The following is a 16,491-nucleotide window of genomic DNA, read 5'->3' as shown; positions in this document are numbered from 1 at the left end:
GACTTCTCAATTGGCTATTTGAAACTGAGTGGCGTAGGACTTAACTTCTCACATGTAAAATAATGTTAGTAAAATAGTTTTTGAAAACAAAATGGGAGAATACATAAATGGAGAATACTAAATACATAAATAATACAGAGTTGCAATTCTTATTGTAATGTTTTAATAAAAACTCAACTTTTATTTTAGATTCAGAATATACATGTGCAGCCTTGTTACATGAGTATATTGCATGATGCTCCTATGGTTTGGGATATAAATTATTTTGGCACAAATATTGTTTTTCATTTATCTAACTTTCTATTTCCATACTACCTTTATAGAAGAATCCCAATTGGCATAGTAAATACATGCTGAATGTACAAGTGGGTGAATGATGTGGAATATGGAACACCAGGGTGGAGAATCATTGAACATACATTAATGGCGTGGAATGATGTGGAAGAAGGTACATTTGGAGGAATGTACACAAAAATACACACACATATATAAAATACCATTGTAAACCAACTTAAGTTTTATCTTCTTTCAATAAAGCTACAGGTTCCTTATAATAAGGACTCAACTGAGATTTTCTATCAAACAATGAGTCAGCCTACTCATTAGATATATTTTTTAGAATTGTCCAAACTATAAAAGCCAAAATCGCAAATGAGCCTTGTAAGTGAAGACATGAGTAATCAGCCCCTTTTTTTTCTGACTGAAACCTACTCATTCCTGAAGTTTCTTAGCTATAACTTTTCCCCAGAAACCTCCTGTGCCTTCCCAGACATTGCGAGTCCTCTCTTTACTCTTCCATACCACCTTTTCTGATTGCACAAAACTATTTACCACAACATTAAAACATTGTTTCTGTGTTTTCCCATATTTCCTACATTAGTCTCATTATTGTTATCCTGTGTCTCATTTATTTATTTATTTATTTACTGATACAGGGTCTTGCTCTGTTGCCCAAGCTGGAGTGCAGTGTTGTACTCATGGCTCACTGCAGCCTTGAACTCCTGGGCTCAAGTGATCTTCCTGCTTCAGCCTCCTGAGTAGCTGGGACCACAGGGGTGCACCAACATGCCGAGCTAATTTTTATTTATTTTTATTTTTTGTATAAATGGGCCTCACTATGTTGCCCAGATTAGTCTTGAATTCCTGGGCTCAAGTGATCCTCCTGCTTGGGCTTCCCAAAGTGTTGGGATTACAGATGTGAGTCACCACACCCAGCCCTGTATCTCTTTTATTACTCTAACTGTGTTCATAATAATAGCACAAGACCCTCAAAAAAATCATTATTTGGTGCATGAGTGAGTTAATGCATGCATAAATGAATTAATTAATGGATAAATGGATCAATTAATCAAGTTAAATGGATGTCACAAATATATAAGCATCTGAGTAACAATTCTTCCAAATTATTCAGAAACACTTGAGATTTTAGAATCATCCTGTCATGTGATTGCATATAATATTTTATGACTTCATATTTATTTTTCCAAACTTGATTTAAATACCTTTACAAAAAAATACTGTTATGTTTATTTCTCTGCTTAATAGCTGTAGTAACCAAGTCGTATATGTCTTTGCAGAACATCTAGCTAGGTGGTTCTCAATCTGTGGTGGTCAAACTTTATAATGAACTATTTTGTATATATAAATATGTCAAGAAAAATATATTAAGAAAGAGAAAAAAATAAAGCATATTCAAATAGAAAAAGAGGAAATCAAACTGTCTCTGTCTGCAGATGACATGATTCTATATTTGGAAAACCCCATTATCTCAGCCTAAAACTCCTTAAGCTGATAAGCAACTTCAGCAAAGTCTCAGGATACAAAATCAATGTGCAAAAATCACAAGCATTCATATACACTGACAACAGACAAGCAGAGAGCCAAATTATGAATGAACTCCCATTCACAACTACGAAGAGAATAAAATATATAGGAATACAACTTACAAGGGACAAAAGAACCTCTTCAAGAATTACGAACCACTGCTCAAGGAAATAAGACAGGACAGAAACAAATGGAAAAACAGTCTATGCTCATGGATAGGAAGAATCAATATCTTGCCATACTGCCCAAAGTAGTTTATAGATTTAATACTATTCCCATCAAGCTACCATTGACTTTCCTCCCAGAATTAGAAAAAAGTACTTTAAATTTCATATGGAGCCAAAAAAGAGCCCCTGTAGCCAAGACAATCATAAGCGCAAAGAACAAAGTGGGAGGCATCACACACTACCTGATTTCAAGCTATACTCAAGTCCACAGTAACCAAAACAGTACAGTGCTGGTACCAAAACAGATATATAGACCAATGGAACAGAACAGAGACCTCAGAAATTAACACCACACATTTACAATCATCTGATCTTTGACAAACCTGACAAAAACAAGCAAGGTGAAATGATTCCCTATTTATTAAATGGTGTTAGGAAAACTGGCTAGCCATATGCAGAAAACAGAAACTGTACCTCTCCCTTACCACTTGTACAAAAATTAATTCAAAATGGATTAAAGACTCATATATAAAACCCCAAACCATAAAAACCCTAGAAAAAAAACCGAGGCAATACCTTTCAGGACATAGGCATCGGCAAAGACTTCATGACTAAAACACCAAAAGCAATGGCAGCAAAAACCACAATTGACAAATGGGATCTAACTGAATTAAAGAGCTTCTGCACAGCAAAAGAAACTAGCATCAGAGTGAACAGTCAACCTACAGGATGCGAGAAATTGTTTGCAATCTACCCATCTGACAAATGTCTAATATCCCAAATTTACAAACAACTTAAACTAATTTACAGCAAAAAAGTAACAACCCCATCAAAAAAATGAGGGAAGGATATGAACATACACTTCTCAAAAGACACTTATGTGGCCAAAAACATATGAAAAAAACGCTCATCATCAATGGTCATTAGAGAAAGGCAAATCAAAACCACAATGAGATATCATCTCACACCAGTCAGATTAGAGATTATTAAAAAGTCAGGAAATGACAGATGCTGGCAAGGCTGTGGAGAAATAGGAATGCTTTTACACAGTTGGTGGAAGTGCAGATGAGTCCAGCCATTGTGGAAGACAGTGTCGTGATTCCTCAAGGATCTAGAATGAGAAATACCATTTGATTCAGCAAACCATTACTGTGTATATACTCAAAGGATTATAAACCACTCTACTATAAAGATACATGTACATGTATGTTTACAGAGGCACTATTTACAATACCAAAGACTTGGAATCATCCCAAATGACCATAAATGATAGAATGGATAAAGAAAAGGTGGCATATGTACACCATGCAATACTATGCAGCCATAAAACGGAATGAGATCTTGTCCTTTACAGGTACATGGATGAAGCTGGAAGCTATCATTATCAGCACACTAACACAAGAACAGAAAACCAAACACCGCATGTTCTCACTTATAAGTGGTAGCTGAACAATGAGAATACATGAACACAGGGAGCAGAACAACAGACACTGGGTCCTGTCTCGAGGTGGGGAGAAGGGGAGGGAAAGCATTAGGAAGAACATCGAATGCATGTGGGGCTTACAACCTAGATGATGGGTGGATAGGCCCAGCAAGCTACCAAGGCACACGGATACCTACTTAACAAACCTGCACATTCTGCACAAGTATCCCGGAACTTAAAGGCAAATTTAAAAAGATAAATAAAAGAAAAATATATTAAGGTACATTATATGGCCACAGAAGCTACTAGTAAATGTATTTTGAGTGGCATAAAATTGCTTCAAAATGTTAATTTTTAACACATAAATATAAATGTATATAATTTTTAATAAGGAAAATACTGGGAACATATGGCTTACTCCATTATCATCCCTGTGAAACAAATATTGAGACCCCAAAAGGGCAAATGCTTTTTTATTTAGTGGTAGAATCAGAAAAGTTAATGTATTCCTTAAGGCCGTCGTTCTTTCAACTAATCCATATAGAAATTTGCATCAGGATTTTGAAACAACTGTATGTATACTTTTCTCATTCTCTACTTTCTCTTCTAAGTGTAGCTTTCAATCAGATTTCAGAAGAATCGGGGCTCACTCTTCTTGTCTCTTACAGATTGTCTCAGGCTAATTTACTAGGAAATCATGCAAAGCTCTGCACTTTTGAAGAGTTAGTGGAGTTCAGGCAGAAGATTGTAGATGAAAAGTCTAATGTTGTTTTAAAAACGATGTAATTTCCAATATGACCCAGTGATTTAATTGACTCATATTAAAAAAAAATATGAAGGTTAGAGTAGGAACCAATGATGTCCACTTATTTTTAATTAAATTTCTGAAAGCAATGGGCCTCTATCACTAGTTATGTGTAACTCATGGGTCTTAAAGAAGGGACTTTTAGTAACTAATTTTGTATTAATAAAAGAAAGCTTGACAATTTTTCTACAGCAGTAATTGAATAAATATATTTTTATTTGGCATTAAAAATACATCATTGATACAGAACTCTAATAAGGAGGATGTACTACTTTTATTTGAGAAGTAGTTCAGAAGACCATCACATAAATTTTCTAAATTTAATTAGCATATAACAGAATCTGAATTGTATTAATGTAGTAAGATTGGAAAACACATGTTTAAAAACTAGTCATGGAAATTTTTGGTTGATACAATTAAACTGACATTTACATTAAATTGTAGAAGTTAGCAAAGGGCCAAAGAGTGGATTTCTTAGTCTGCTCAGACTGTCACAACAAGTATCACCGATTGGATGGCTTCAGCACCAGAAATCCATTAAATACATTTTCTGAGAGTGTTGGAGGCTGAGAAGTCTCAAACTAAAGTCCATCAGGGCAGGTTTGTGGTAAGAATCCTCTCCCTGGCATGTAGATGACCAGCATGTGGGGATATTTAAATAAATGGGAGCTTTGCTCTGTGGTCTTGAGTATTTGGAAAGGTTATGTAACTTCCTTTGGCCTTAGCGAGTCACCTGTGGTGTGGATGTGTGCTTATGTATTCCCTGTTTGAGGCTAGAAAGCTGGAACAAGTAACTTATTGGAGTTCTTCTCAGTTTTGAGTTTTGTGATAATTGATGATTGAAGATCTTGCTTCTCATTTTTATTATGGTATACATCCCAGTTACATTTTAAGTAAGCTCTACATATGTGGGGGTATTAGTAAAGAAGGAAGCCTATCTTCATTTTGATCACTAGTGGATAAAAAGGTTAAAAAGAAGAATGACACAAAAAGGATGAAGGGAGAAACAAAGTAGATAAAATCACCTGAGGACACAAGTGTGTAAGAAAGCAGGACCACCATTTTGCACAGTTTACGATTCAATTCACACACACACACACACACACACACACCCCTACACATACACACTGTCTGAAATGTAAATAGGTCAAATTACCAATTTTTATTTCATCAATGTATTGATTTGTTAAACATTAATATTAGATATTTATAAAGTTCACCAAAATTTCCATCCAATAGGATGATTTTAGCACCTTTCTTCTACTGGTTTTGTTTGTATTGTTGTTTGTCGATAGTTTTAGCTCCTCTTTGTATCAGAAGTTTAAGCAATAGATTTCTTGAAAGCCAATAGGTAAGTCTGCACTTTTATTATTACCTGAAAAAAGTCTGCTATTTATAAATGTAAATTTAATCAGTAACCAAAATTACAATCTGAGAATAGCATCCTATATCTGAAATCCCTTCATCGTAAGTGTGGTATGTTTGGGAAGGATTCTGATAAGAAACATAGAAAGTTAATATTTCAGTTGTTATTATCTAAGAATTCAGGGTTAATTGTTGTGGAACTGAGTCATTGGTGAGTCAAAAGTAGAACCAAAGCAAGCGACTGAGGAAATAAATTATTGTTTTGTGGTGTAGGACAGGTAGAAGACAGATAATGTATCTCAGCCTACCTTGAAGGTCGATTTGGGAGTAAACAAAGTCCAAAGGCAGATGGGGCGTGTTGACTGGAGAAGCAAAGAGTAGAAGTCTAAATCCATCGAGTCTGAGATGAGAAAGAGAGAAGGGTATTGGGAAGCAATCTGGGTTATAAAATGCGCCCCAAGTGAATCCTGGAGTACTCCCAACCAAGCTTTGAAAAATGGAGAATTAAATTCTTCAAGAATCAGATAAGGCCACAGATAAAAATATCCTTTTCAGCCAGGGAGCTCTGGAAAATTGATTCTTGATTTTGAAAGTAAAGCAGTTTTTGTTTCATTCAAAGGCATCTTCAGAGGGCAAAAGAAGTTTAATGTGTATATGGTGCATTTGAAGACTTTTCCAGGGTCCAAGAAGCTCTCCTTTGGGTACCGTAAGCTGGTTTATTATCCATTATCTGTAACACAAAGATAATGAAAGTGGTACAATTGTCTGTTCAGAAAGCCCACAGGAATACCAGGATTTGACAGCCATGATATATCTCAGTTAGTTTTTCCTGTGTAAAACCATCACAAATCATAAAGCAGACAGCATGCTGGTTAAAGAGACTACACATTGAGATGATGGAGTTATTCATTTATCTTCATTGAAAGAACTCAGACTGCACTATGGTGGGTAACATAAATCTCATCCTATACAAGATTCTCTCCTCTAATGACTTATCTTAGCAGTTTGCTTAAAACCATCTTTGTTTTCTAGTGATCTGACATTTCTGATTAGTTTCTGAAATTAGTCTCTGAAACTTTCAGCTCAATTTGTGGTGCTGAAGTCTAGAATGTAATTATATTTGAATAAAATAAAGGATCCAAAAATGTCCTAGAAAAAGGAGGTTGGTACTTAAAACATGATTAAGCATGGAAAAGCATGAAAAATGTAAGTCCACTTATAATTCAACTTGTGTTCTGATTAAGTGACGCATCACTTCCTCAGGTATCATTTCTATATGCACAGATAATACGAATGATTTGATGACTTGATGTCAGCTGAAAAAAAGCCAAATGATATAGAGTGAGGAGAGGAGAAGACTGCACAGTCAAATTGATAACATAATCAATGTTTTACAGTGTAATTATGATACAGATCAGCAAAATATTAAATAAATAATACATTATTTAATATAAATATAGGAAGAGAAGATGAAAAGCCAGTTAAAAGAAAGAGGGAAGCAAGGAAGGGAGAAAGGAAGGAAGTAAAAAGGAAAGGAAGTGGAGAGAAGGCGGGAAGGAGAGAGAGAAGAATGGGAAAAAACAGATGGAAAGTATAGGAAACAGAAAATGGGAACGGAGTGAGGAAAAGAGATTAGCTCTCTGGTATTGACTGTGTGTGCAACATACGCCAAAGACGGTTCCGGGTGATTTCTTCTACACTATTTAGAGTTTTATCCTGAAATCAACACTGCCAGGTAGGGGGTTTGTCTGTCTCGTTAATTTCTTCATTATATTCAGGAAAGTTTTTTCTCCCCACAAGGAGTTGGGGAGGCTTCTTAGAGAAAATAAGTAAAGAGATAGTTTAATTTCTGCACATGAGAAAAATGCTTCCTGCCATCTCACTCTCCTCTCTTTTATTCATTTTTATTATAGGTCCACTGCTGCAGGAGAAAGTAATCCAAATGAGTCGTATGGCTTTTATACTGAAGTCTGAATTGTGTCTTGAGTTAAGCCCTCATGCCAAACATTTGGAGTTTCAGTCATTCCTCATGGGCTCTTTCCCAGTCTTCCGTCTTTAAGCAAGCAATTGATATTTCCATATTGCTTCAGTGAGCATATTTTCTCCCTTTAAGAAAACAAACATTTATATGTGGAATTGGTCAACTTTTCATGTTTTTTTCTTCCCTGTCAGCCTCTAATGTTGACTATTTCTACACAAGCCCATATCTCCCATACTAGGTCAGATGAGAGACTTTCTCTTCCTAAATATTCCATCTGTGCCACACAAACATCACTTTTTATAATTTAAGTTTCTCTGTCTTAAATGCTATGTCTAAGTGAAACCAATGAAAACAACATATAAATTCACTCTGATTTCTCCTAATATTTCCTTTCTTTTCTCATTCATTTCTAAGCTGAAAAAAAAAAACAAACCTCATAAAGCAATACGTTTTGCAGACTATTTCTAGTATTTCACTTTCTTTTCTCTCTTTAGTCACCTGCATTCTGGTTTTTATCACAGCATATAATGAACTAGCTTTCAACAAGATTAAGACACAAGCAAAATCTGCCCCCTTTTATGATCGATTCCACTGCATTTTTCAAAAATTTCACCTCTCTGTCTTTCTGAGATAGCTGATATCATGGCCATTTGGTTTATTTTTAAATTCATTATTTTACTTTCTGACTACTATGCTACTCTGTTCTACAATTTTTTTCCTTCACCCCTAGCCATTTTATTAGAGTTTTCTTTTGTGTGCTTTATTCTCTTGCATACCTTAAATGCTGATGATCTTCAGGTCTCTGTTTAATACCTAATGCTGACTCCAGATAATCCTTAGATACTCATTTATATTCACAGCTTCAACTGACACCAAAATGGTTATATCTTTCAAATTTCTAAAGTCATCCTATATGCTTAACCTATTATTAAACGTATCTATCTAAATGCACCAAGAATATCACTGATTCTACATGCTTCCAAATAATTTTTCCTCCCAATAAAAATTAAAATAAATATAATACAAATCATATAGTCAAAAGTGGAGAATCTTACTCTCATGGAATTCATTCAAAGTGCAGTGAGGAAGAATGACGTCAGCAAGATAACAGGATGAGATTTCTTCAAGTGTTGCTTCCCGCCACAAAAATCCAAGTAGCAACTATCCACAAAGAAAGAATACCATCTGAGTATTCCAGAACTCCAGAGGAGGCTTAAACACTCCCTTGGATGGCAGAACCATAAAACGCTGTAATGGGAAGAATGCTTCTCTTTAAAGTTGCCACCACACCCCCAAACAAGAATAGTGCAACACACAGATAATGCTCCTGGACTACAATTTATATAGGGAAGAAAGTGAGCTGGAAGCATTCATTCAGCTTTCTCAATATTCTGGGATCCTCTGCAGGATGCTTACTCCCACTGCATTCCATCAGAAATGTTGGAAGCACTGACAGAGCTAGACCACCTAGAGTCAGATAGAGAAAAAGGACAAAGAATGGGGGTGGGGCTCACAGCAACCAACATTACAGAAGAAACAAAACAATAATGATCAGAGCAGAAATAAGTGAATTGGAGACTAGAAAAATAATACAAAAGGATCAACAAAACAATAAGTTGGTTGTTTTGAAGATAAACCAAATAGACAAATGAGCTACCTGTGTTAAGTCTGTTCTCATGCTGCTATAAAGAAATACCAGAGACTGGGTATTTTTGACAAAGAAAACAGGTTTAATTGCCTCAGAGTTCCGCATGGCTGGCAAGGCCTCAGAAAATTTACAATTATGGCAGAAGGCATCTCTTCACAGGGCAGCAGGAGAGAGAATGAATGTAAACAGGGAAAATGCTAGACACCTACAAAGCCATCAGATCTGTGAGACTCATTCACTATCACAGAAACAGCCTAGGGAAAACCGCCCCCACGATCCAGATCCAAATGATACAGGAGTTAAGACAAAATTACTTAGGCAGATAGTGAGAGTAAAAAGTCCTAGGTAAGGTTTTCCTCATTTTCCTTTCTAATAAAAAACAGCCCGTAAAATTGAGCTGTAGACATGGAATCTGGCAGTTTTGTCAATCATGTTCAAAATGGCGGCTCCCTCTTCCCTTCTCTGCTAGCCACGTGGACAGGAAGGAGCAGACAAGATGGCACTGGCCAAGGGGAAAGTTCTTATGCATAATAAGATTAGGGTGGGGCAGCCAGCCTTCTCCTCACCCTCTGTAAACATCATACCTGATCAAACTAATCTGTTATCCCTATGTAAATCAGACACAGCCTCCTCAAACCTGCAGATAAATCCACACACTCCAGCACAGCTGGTCTTTTCCCCTGGAAGTCCCTGCTCTCTCACTAGAGACAGCAGCTGTTTTCCTTTCTCTTTCTTTTGCCTATTAAATCTCCACTCCTAAACTCCTCCTGCGTGTTTATGTACTAAATTTTTTTTTGGCACCAGAAGGTGAGCCCTAGGTATTTACCCCAGAAAATGTAGCCACTTTGCAATTACCTTTACCTGGTCCCGCCCTTGACATGTGGATATTATGGGGATTACAATTCAAGGTGAGATTTTTGTGCAGACACAGAGTAAAACTGTATCACCACCTGAAAAAAAGGCAAGACTCAAAGAAAAAAACTGAAAAAATCAAAGAGGAGGAATTACAGCTGATACTATAGAAATGCAAATAATCATAATAACCTACTATAAATAATTACACACAAATAAATTTGACAAAATAAAAGAAATTGATAGATTTCTATACAAATACAGTTTACCAAGATTAATGTATGGGCAAATAGAAAATATGAACAAACCAATAATAAGTGAGGGGATTTAATCAGTGATAAGAAGTCCCTTTTCAAGGAAAATCCCAGCACTTAGTGACTTGTGTCCTAATTACACCAAACATTTAAAGAGAACTGACATCAGACTTTTTCAGACTTTTCCACAAATAAAAGTGGGAATACTTTCAGACTCTTCATATGAGTCCAGTATTACCCAGATATCAAAACCAGAAAAGAACATTACAAAAGAAAGAAAATTACAGTCCAATATCTTTGATAAACATAGGTGAAAAAATTCTCAAAAATATACTAACAAACTGAACTTCAGAACACAGTAAAAATATAATCAATTATGCTCAAGTAGGATTTATTCTTAAAATGCGAAAATGCTTCAGTATAAATAAATCAACAAATATCATAAATCACATTAACAGAATAAAAGCCAAAAGTCACCTGATCATCCCATTAGCTACGGAAAAAACATTTGAAAAATTCGACATCCTTTCATGATACTACTGCTCACCAAATTAGTTATAGCAGCAATCTACCTCAACACAATAAAGGCCATTTATGAAATCCTTACAGCTAACATTATACATGACAGTGAAAAATTGAAAGCCTTTCCTCTAAGATCAGGAAGAAGACAGGGATGCCCACTCTTGCCTCTTTGATTTAAGATATTGTAAATGTAACTACCAGAGCAACTGGGCAAGATAAATAAATAAAATAATTCAAAAAGGAAAAGAAGAGTGAAATTGTAACTGCTTCCTGACGCTATCATCTTATATACAAAAACCTCTACAGATTCTCCCAAAAGAACTATAAAAACTAATACATGAATAAAGTGGTAAGATACAAAATTAGTACACAAAAATCAATAGTATATTTATACACTACTAAAAAACTATCTGAAAAAACAAAGATAATCACATTTATAATAGCTACCAAAAAAGTAAATACAAAATGCTTAGCAATAAACTAAGGTTAAAAGACCTGTACACTGTAAGCTATAAAATGTTAATGAAAGAAATGAAAGAAGACACAAATTAATGAAAAAAATTCCATGTTCAGGGATTAAAATAATTAATATTGTTTAAATGTTCTTACTACCCAAAGCCATGTACAGATTCAATTCAATCTCTATCAATATTCCAATGTCATTTTTCACAGAAACAGAAAAACAATTTTAAAATGCATATGGAGCCACACACACACAAAAACTCTTAATAACTAAGGCAATCAAGAGCAGAAAGAATAAAGCTGGAAGTGTCAGACTGCCTGATTCAAACTATGGTATTGGCAAAGAAAGAAAGAAGGAAGGAAGGAAGGAAAGAAAGATAAAAGAGAAATAATATTGACATATTAACCAATGGAAGAAAATATAGAGTCCAGAAATAAACTTCCAAATGTATAGTGAATTGACTTTTGACAAAGGTGCCAAGACCATACAATGAGAAAAAAGACAGTTTGTTAAACAAATAAGGTAAAAACTGAATTTCCACATGCAGAAGAGTAATTGAGACTCATTTCACACCATAAAAAAAAAAATCAACACAAAATGGATTAAAGGCTTAAACATAATACCAGAAACTCCAAAATGACTAGAAGAAAACATGGAGGAAAAACTACAAAACATTGGTTCGGGCAATAATTTTTTGGATTTAACCCCAAAAGAGCAGGCAACAAAAGCAAAATAGACAAAAGAAATTACATGAAGCTTAAAAGTTTTTGCACTGCAGAGGGAAATATTAATAGTGTGTAGCGACAATCTATAGGTTAGGAAAAATCCACAGATTGGGAAAAATATTTGCAAGTCATACAATCTGATGAGTTAATCTCAAAAATACGTAAGGAGCTCAAACAACTTAATAGGAAGAAAACAAAAAATTTAAAAATGGGCAAGGGACCTTAAAAGACATATCTTAAGATATATAAATGGTCTATATGTGTATGGAAAAATTATCAACATTTCTAATCATTAGGCAAATGCAAATTAAAACCACAGTAACTTTTGGTTTCAAAACTGTCAAAACGACATTTATAAAAAAGATAAAAGATAAGTTTCAGCAAGAATATGAAGAAAGCACTTTTCTACTTTTGGTAATAATATAAATTAGCACAGTCGTTATAGAAACCAGTTCAATTTGCCTCCTACAAATGAAAATAAAAATATCATATTATCTAGCAATCTCACTTCTGTGTATTTACCCAAAAGGTTTGAAGTCAGTTAGTAAAAGAAATGTCTCACCCCATGTTCATTGCAGCACTAGTTACAATGGCCAAGTAATGAAATCAACCTATGTGTCTTATCAACAGATGAATGAAGGAAGAAAAAGTCATATGTATACACAATGAAATACTATTCAGTCTTGATCAAAAAGAAAATTATGTCATTTGTGACAACATGCATGGAACTGGAGAATAGCCTGCTATGTAAATAAGGCAGGTAGAAGAACAAACTCCACACATTTTTACTTATATGTGGAATTTTAAAATTAAACTTAGAAACAGAGTGGAATGGTGGTTACAGAGCCTGGGGGTGTAGAGAATAGGAAGATAACAGTCAAAGGGAGCAAAATCTGTTACAATCATTTTTTTGCACCCTCTGTAGATAAGATACCACCTCCCTACTAGCTCACCTATAAAAATCCTTGTATCTCACTATTGAACAAACCCTTTTCCAGGACCCATCTGTGCTGCAGACAGCTGCCCTCTTTCTTTCACCTATTAAATTTTTGCTTCTGCTCTCATCTGAAAAAAAAAAAATGTAAAAAAAAGAGAAACAGAGCACATTTTTTTTTTCTTTTTTTGTATTCTACTGCACACTGGGGTGAATATAGTTAACAACAGAATATTGTATATATCAAAATGGCTAAGAGAGTAAATTTCAGATGTTTTCACCTCTACAAGTATTATGCATCTAGGCCATCAATATGTTAAGAAGCTTAAGTAACTGCATTCATAAATTATAATATAATTTTGTACTCCATACATTTATACAATTATGAATTGTCAATTTACAATAGCAAATGAAAAGAAAAAGTTTATATACAATAAAACAAATTTTAGTGACAAATAAATGGGAATTGACCCAAGATAATGGAGAAGTAAGCAAAGCTGGCTTCTTTTAGAGATTTGTACTATCAACATAATTACAGGAAAAAAAAAAGATCTGGGGAGAGGTTGATGTAATTTTACATGATAAAAGCTGACTTTGGCTGCAGTTCAGGGAACTGACGGAGTAAAGTGAGTAGAATACAAGACAGGAGACCACACGGTCTATTATGATAGCCAGAGAGATGGCAGCAGCATGGACTGGAAGAACCCTGGTGTCACGCATGTGTGCCATTTCTCATTCCATTTGGGTCATTATTCATGCTTTCTTAGCTGTAATGCATGGTTTGTGTAATTGGCAGAACACTTATCGAATTATGCTGAAGTTAGCTTTTTCCATTTTCTAATATCCTTGAATTTTAGAATGCCAGGATTTTAGGTCTCTGTTTTTGTTCTTACTTGTTTCTGTTTGTTTGCTTCTACATCTACTGCCTGTTACAAATTTTGGTTGCATTAAAGTTTGTGCTTTCTGTCAAGTAACTAACACATTACATTTGGTTATCAGAACAAAAGAAATTTGAGAAATTTCTGATTTCAAGGACTTCAAATTGGCTTAGGACATACATCTATATCCTAAAATACATACATACATACATATATATACACACACACATTATACATATATATATATATTACATTTCACAATTTGAGTAGAATCTCAAATATGTCTGACTGCTACCTCTTTCTTTTACATTATCTATATATATACACACATTATATGCATGTAATAGATATATTACATTATTTTACATTATGTATATATACACACATTATACATAAAAATGTATCTCACTGCTACCTCTTTCTTTTACATTATATATAATGTACACATTATATATAATATAGACACTACAATATATACATTATATACATAAAAATGTATCTGGTACCTCATATTTTTACATATATATATATAATGTATTTTTACATATATATAATGTAAAAGAAAAAGGTAGCAGTCAAAAATATTTGAGATTCTAGGTATATTGCTTCCTACCTGTGAAATTCAGCTGTATATTACCTATTTTGAATTTTTCAGAATTGAAGGTTTGGTTTGGAATTCTGAGGACCAATGAGGGCCTGTTTGGGATTATCAGTCTTTTCTGTATATTGTAATAACCTGACAATTTCTAAGAGAGTTCCAGAAGGATGGCTAAATAGAAACCAATTTTAGTTTGTATGAGTCAAAAAATGTATCTATCATATAGCACTCCTGAAACAAATGTGAAGCAAATGAACAAAAATAGTAGTTGTAGCAATGAAAATAGTCCTATTAATATTAACTCACATCATGACAACATTTCTGGCTTGGCACAGTGGCATATGCCTGTAATCCCAGCAATTTGAGAGGCTAAGTTCAGAGGGCTGCTTGAGGTAAGGAGTTTGAGGACAGCCCGAGCAACATATCAAGACTTCATCTCTATTTAAAAAAAAAAAAAAGAAAAAAGAAAAAAAAAAAAGGATTTTGGGCTGGGTGCAATGACTCACTCCTGTTATCCCAGCACGTTGGGAGGCTGAGGCATATGAATCACTTGAGGTCAGGAGTTCGAGATCAGCATGGCTAACATAGTGAAACCCTGTTTCTACTGAAAATACAAAAATAAGCTGGGTATGGTGGTAGGCACCTGTAATCCCAGCTACTCAGGAGGCTGAGGCAGGAAAATGACTTGAACCTGGGAGGTGCAGGTTGCAGTGAGCTGGGATTGTGCCACTGTACTCCATCCTAGGTGACAGAGTGAGACTGCACCTCCAAAAAAAAATTATGCATCAAATGTTTTTATATTTGTTATGTAATTTTTAAAAATAATCCTGAAGAAGATATTATGTTGTTAATACCATCTAAAAGATAAAAAAAAATAGATTCATGCTTAAATTACCTATGCTGGCATAGATAGTACAAAACCAAATTCACATAGACTCCCGTAGCTAATATATCACTGAAAGTATTAACTATTGCTATGCAACAAACTACCCCACAACACAGTGGCTTAATAGTATATGGATTTATTCTTTTATGTCTAGGAGTAAGTAGAGCAGTTCTCTGCTGATCTCGGCAAAGTTCTGCTGATCTCCACTGAATCTGTTCATGAGTCTGGGCCTGAGAATGCTAAGGTCCCCCTCCGTGTGTCTCATATTCCTCTGGCAGGCTAGCCCAAGCAGGTTCTCTGACTAGCCCATACATATTTGCATATTTATGACACAGAAGGAATAGCAAGCACATTAAATTGTTTAAGAGATTAAGCAGAGATGCACACAAGCTATCCAGTTTTTGCTCACTTCATATTTGATAGCATCTGATTGGTCAAAGCAAGTCACATAGCCAAGATGAATCCGAGTGGGACGAGATACAAAGTTATGGAGCAAAGAGCCTGCATATTACCTACATTATGAAAGTCAACTCAACTAATAGGCCAATGTCTATCTTCTGGCCTTGATGATTCACAATTCTCTGTCACTGCAAAAAACACGTTTACACTTTCCTAAGACTCTCAGAGTCTCATTTGGTCATGGCCTTAAAATTCCTCACAGGATACTATGGATGAGAATGTTGTTGACTAGAAATCACCTTAATACATTCAGAGGTCTTAAAAAAGATATTATAGCCACACCTCTCATTGGAATTCAGTCTCTATTTCCAGGATCATGTGATGTATACATCAGATCTGATGTGACTCTTCGTGTTCCAGAAACCAAGGAATTAAAAAATTGTTACATCCTCCTACACACACAGTCATGATAGAATGGCATGACAGACACAAGATAGTTACAATCATCATTTATTTTCAAAAAAAAAAAAAAAAAGAGTAGGGGACCAAACTTCACCTGGGACAGTAAAAAATTTCTTAGTTCGCAGATAGGAACATTATTTAGCCAGACCTTAGTTATGCTTTCTAAGTGGCTTTCGGTGTGTTACTTAAGACACATACATCTGCCCTCTGGAAGAGCTTCCCTTTTCCATTAATCTTCCATATTCACTTCTTCAGGAAGCATTAGAAAATATGTAATTGAGAAAATTTTTCAACCTGCTTTTGCC

At 34.9% G+C, this 16,491-nt stretch overlaps 1 long non-coding RNA gene across 3 annotated transcripts in view; it reads right to left on the bottom strand.

The window, feature by feature from the left end:
- Positions 1-212: 212 nt before the first annotated feature.
- Positions 213-16,491, bottom strand: part of LOC120362300 (uncharacterized) — a 493,086-nt gene continuing 476,807 nt past the window's right edge. For 2 of the 3 annotated variants that reach the window (XR_012514193.1, XR_005578252.2), the window contains exon 8: positions 4,487-6,314. This is a non-coding gene — a long non-coding RNA (uncharacterized LOC120362300). Of the gene's footprint in view, positions 3,103-4,486; positions 6,315-16,491 lie in introns of those variants that run through there. The other variant, XR_012514192.1, reaches the window with a different exon arrangement.

The sequence above is a fragment of the Saimiri boliviensis genome, chromosome 15 (genome assembly GCF_048565385.1).
Source record: "Saimiri boliviensis isolate mSaiBol1 chromosome 15, mSaiBol1.pri, whole genome shotgun sequence".
Classification (NCBI taxonomy): Eukaryota; Metazoa; Chordata; class Mammalia; order Primates; family Cebidae; genus Saimiri; species Saimiri boliviensis.
This window is presented reverse-complemented; position numbering and strand designations above follow the sequence as displayed.